Here is a 5,577-nt window from a genome sequence, read left to right as displayed (position 1 = left end):
TGGCTCTGGGTGGTTAGGGCTTTATCCTCGCAAGGAATTCTCTCTCAAAGGCTTCGAGGTGGGTTGCTCTCAAACGACAAAAGTCGTACACTAACTCTGAGCAGCCAACCGTTTATGGTTGTAGGGGGTGGGCTATTTATAGTCACTAGGCAACCCGACCTGATTTGTCCGAAATGACCCTTGGTCACTAAGGAACTGACACGTGTTCCAACGGTCAGATTTCAAACACACACGGCAACTTTACTTGGGCTACAAGCAAAGCTGACTTATCCAACTCTGGATAAGATTGCTCTCATTGTCTTCGCTCGAAGACATAGGATTCTGGTTAAGCATCACTTCAGTCATTCTGACTGGTTCTCTTGGACCCCACTTAACAGTACGGTGGTTCCTATGACTCAACAAAGAAGAAAAAGAACGACAAAACATCTAAGTCTTCATGCTCCACAGTCTTCACACAATGTCTTCTCTTGTCATAGTCTTCAATGTGAATGTCTTCACATACCACCTTTGACTTCAATGTCTTCATACATTTTTAGGGGTCATCTCTGGTAGGAAAACCGAATCATTGAGGGACTACTACCTGTGTTATCCTGCAATTCTCACAAACACATTAGTCCCTCAACCAAGTTTGTCGTCAATACTCCAAAACCAACTAGGAGTGGCACTAGATGCACTTACAGTTCCCCCCCCCCCCTTCCCTAGTTGGAGTAGGAGAAGAAGGAAGAGGGAGAAGGGGAGAAGGAAAGGGGGGCCGGCCCCCTCCCCAATTCGGATTGGGCTTGGGGGGCACCCCCCACTTGGCCGCCTCCTCCTCTCTCCCACTATGGCCCATTAAGGCCCATTGACTCCCAGGCGGGTTCCGGTAACCCCCCGGTACTCCGGTAATTGCTCGAACTTATCCGAAACCATTCCGGTGTCCAAACATAGCCTTCCAATATATCAATCTTTATGTTTCGACCATTTCGATACTCCTCGTCATGTCCGTGATCACATCCGGGACTCCAAACTACCTTCGGTACATCAAAACACATAAACTCATAATACCGATCGTCATCGAACGTTAAGCGTGCGGACCCTACGGGTTCGAGAACTATGTAGACATGACCGAGACTCATCTCCGGTCAATAACCAATAGCGTAATATGGATGCTCATATTGGTTCCTACATATTCTACAAATATCTTTATCGGTCAAACCGCATAACAACATATGTTGTTCCCTTTGTCATCGCTATGTTACTTGCCCGAGATTCGATCGTCGGTATCATCATACCTAGTTCAATCTCGTTACCGGCAAGTCTCTTTACTCGTTCCATAATGCATCATCCCGCAACTAACTCATTAGTCACATTGCTTGCAAGGCTTATTGTGATGTGCATTGCCGAGAGGGCCCAGAGATACCTCTCCGACAATCGGAGTGACAAATCCTAATATCAATCTATGCCAACTCAATAAACACCATCGGAGACACCTGTAGAGCATCTTTATAATCACCAAGTTACGTTGTGACGTTTGATAGCACACTAAGTGTTCCTCCGGTATTCGGGAGTTGCATAATCTCATAATCATAGGAACATGTATAAGTCATGAAGAAAGCAATAGCAATAAACTAAACGATCATAGTGCTAAGCTAACGGATGGGTCTTGTCCATCACAACATTCTCTAATGATGTGATCCCGTTCATCAAATGACAACACATGTCTATGGCTAGGAAACTTAACCATCTTTGATTAACGAGCTAGTCAAGTAGAGGCATACTAGGGACACTCTGTTTGTCTATGTATTCACACATGTACTAAGTTTCTGGTTAATACAATTCTAGCATGAATAATAAACATTTATCATGATGTAAGGAAATATAAATAACAACTTTATTATTGCCTCTAGGGCATATTTCCTTCACGAAGTGGCTCATCATCACGAATAGATCGTCGAGGGAGACCGGTTCTGTACGGGCGTCGAGTGCGGAGATGAGCGGCTGGTACTCCATGTCGAGGCCGGCGGTGATGTAGGAGGCCAGCTCGTTGTCACCGAGCGGTTTGCCCGCCGTCGCGAGGCATGTGCGCGAAGAAGCTTGCCACATATTGTGTCCCCTTGCGCGCATTGGCGAGGGTGATGCGTATGTTGTTGACGCGAGACAACGACTGCGACGAGAACATGCTCGACAGCGCCGTCCAGAGATCATGGGCATGGCCGATCGATGTGACCTGCACAAGTACCTCTTTGGAGAGATTATCTAGAAGGTATCCTAGTACCTGCTGATCTTCGCGGATCTAGATCGAATGAAGGGGGTTCGGTGTAGACTCCTGCTTCCCGTCCTTGTCCTTCGTGACGATGACTTTGGCCGGCTCTGGCATGATGCCGTCGACGTAGCCGAAGAAGCCCGCACCTCGGAGCTGTGGCGTGATCTGCGTGCGCCACAGGATGAAGTTGGTGCGGGTCAGCTTCTCGGTGATCTGGCCGGAGAGGCCAGAGTTCACGACGCTGGAGGAGGCGGCCATGGCGGAAGCTTTTCTGTGGATGGTGATAGGCTAGATGTATTGTGGAAGAGTTAGGCTCTAATACCATGTAGAAAGGCTTTAACGTCATGCCATCTCTGGTTGACGGTTCCGTGTTTATATAGCAGGGTCGCGACCTCCCTGATAGCGTACAAGGTTTGGTAGTTTGAGATACAACCTGTGCTACAAGAGATAGGATAGAGATAGAGAGAGTTGTTACAAAGAGATAAAAGGAGAATGCTAACAACCTAATCTATCTCTCCACCGTCGCGCCTGATGCCTTCTGTAATCATGACAACCATCGGGTGCAATATGTTTAACACGCTTCTGAATGTTCTGCTCTCTAGCTGTCTCCTTTCTCTTTGGTCTCAAGCTTTCATGGTGACACCGTAACTCTTGGTACCAGCACATCATTCCAGCTTTGCTTCACAATCATGTTATCATGATCAAACTGTCAGGTGCTTTGAGCTTTGTGATATGTGCTACATAGACCATCTTCGAAGCATCATCATAACCTTACAATTCACAATTTGAAAAAAATGCTACGAAAGATGTGATCATTGTAAGAAAATTCATTCAAAAAGATTCGTTAAGAAAACAGGGCATTGTGAACCCCAAGACATAACCACCTAACAACACACTACCCTAATCACACATGGACCAAAAATCTATTACTACATCGCCAAATTCTTTACAAATTTTCAGAAACTATTTTTGTTGGAAAACACCAGTACATTTTCATTTCAGGTGATAATGGATTAGCCAAGTTCAAGCATTTATCTATACTAATGACCATGCTTCATACTCACAAACAGTTGAACCAATCAATCTTAGCATCCATGTAAGTTCTTTATCTCCAATACCACAAAAAAAACATGGTGATGCACCCCCCACAGTGAATTGTTCATCATAAGTGTGTCCCCAGTAAGAATGATGTGCTAATAAAGCATGCCAAATAGATATCAAAACTAATAGAGAGCATTTTGTACTACTATTTTTTTCATTATGGCTAAGAACAGCAACCTAGAACAAACTGGTGGCTTTGACTAGCAATTCCATATGGTAACTGAAAAACCTACGTGAGATGGCAGCCAAAATTAGCCAACAATGTGAAGCCATGGCAGTTAAAGAACTGCTTGTTTGAAAAGCTATTTATATGTATTCGAGGTCAAATGTCTTATCTATAGAGAATCAACCGATCTTAACACTTCAGAAAACATAGAAGCCCCCTTCTACATTTATATCAGACGGCATGTCATTGTACATAAATAAATTTGGAAATACTAGAAGATACGTACTTGCTGGTGTATATGTATCGCAAGGACCACCCAAACAGCACCACAATTAGGACTAGCTGGTGTATCTCAATTTCACAACCAACGTCTTCAAAAATCTAGGAGCATGTTTTGCCACCAGAACCTGGTACAGGGAGGCTATACATATGCCCCCACACCTAATAGGAAATGTCAGCTAAGTATGCAGGACTAATTAGGTGAACCCAAACTTGGCCTACATTAGGCTCTTGCAGTAAGAACAAAAACAATATGTGCGTCCCTTAACCCAAACAATTGTCAGTTAGTCCTGAAAGTAGATCCAATTGAATGCAGAGTGCATACTGAACCTGTCATGACAATAATACTAGCCCATTCATTAGTGCTGCAGGAGAAGCTTATGTAGCCCACTAATAAGCCTAATTACAAAAAACCTACAACACTTCCTATTTTAACAACTGCTCTGTTAAGTTCATAGTGTGCAGAGGGAAGACAACAGAAGAAACTTACAAAAGTACAAAACCACTGGAAAAATCATACTCTGTAAGTTTCAAAATACATAGCCAATACCTCAGTGTATGCCAAAATGCAGAAACTAAAACATAATCCTGACTATATATCACTATGCTACATGATGATAGGTTTGAAGCCTCTTACCCAAGCTAAGAACACCTTTGCAGCAGCAATGAAGTCCTCAGTCTTACAACCAGTGCAAGAACCAATATAGACTCGGTTAGTCTTGACATCTCTTGCTTGAGCACGGTTGTCAGGGGAATGTGGCTGCACATCCATGAAGATTACCTCATTATATAAGAGAACTAACAAAAAAACAGAGATTGCAGAAGAGTGTAATATGTTTTTTTTTGCGGGGTGAAAGTAATTTATTCCATAGTAATATGTTAACAAACCTTGCAACTACTGGCTCCAATTTAGATACATCAAATTGGACAATTGGTAGTCAAAGTAAAATTTGAAAACAAAAAGTCAATCGAATAGAAGAACATAAATCAAAAGCTTTGTGCATATGCCATATCACCATTGACAACATGTCACAAAGGAAATATGATGACAAATCTAGAAGAGAAACGCTGCTGCACAGCAGCAATCAAATTTTCGTACAGAAGACATGAGAAAAATATGGGTAATATTTTCTGAATGTCAGAAGGGGAAAAGCAGATCTCAGGTCCAAGTATAAATCCTCAAAACATGTCACCTTTAATCGATAAGAATCCAATTTGACATATTTTCTATTTCTTTTCGTTCAGCAGCTCATTTCCTATAACCAATCCAACCAAATCTCGTCCAACGAATCATTGGACAACGAGATGAGAAGTATAATCCATGTACAATCGGTAGTAAGTAGCTATCTAAACTCTTTCCGGAGCACGTATCTGCCAGGCTTCAGTACCACGCCACCGGCAGGCCCGTTCTTCACGGCCAGCTCCGCCGCCGCCGACCCCTCGTGCGACTGCTGGAGCAGGGCCTGCTGCCACTCGGCGACCGCCGACTCGGCAACGAAGAGGTTGGTGATGTCCCTGAGCGGCACCCGCCTCCGCGCCCTCCCGAGCCGCTTCAGCTTGCAGCTCTTGACGGCCACGCCATGAGGACGGGCGACGGCGGCGGTCGCCGGCGGCATATTCTCCTTGTCGGCGCGGTCAACTGCCATCTCGGAGAAGAGAAGAGGTGCCTGCTGCTATCGGAATCCAGCCGGCTCGGTGCTGGTGCTGTGCTAGGTGAGTTGGCTGGGTTGGAGCTTGTGATGGTACTGGGAAGATCTTCCATGGGTACTTGTAGCGGAGATAGGTACGA

The sequence above is a fragment of the Triticum dicoccoides genome, chromosome 6A (assembly GCF_002162155.2).
Source record: "Triticum dicoccoides isolate Atlit2015 ecotype Zavitan chromosome 6A, WEW_v2.0, whole genome shotgun sequence".
NCBI lineage: Eukaryota > Viridiplantae > Streptophyta > Magnoliopsida > Poales > Poaceae > Triticum > Triticum dicoccoides.
The sequence above is the reverse complement of the archived record's forward strand: the minus strand, read 5'-3'. Positions refer to the sequence as shown.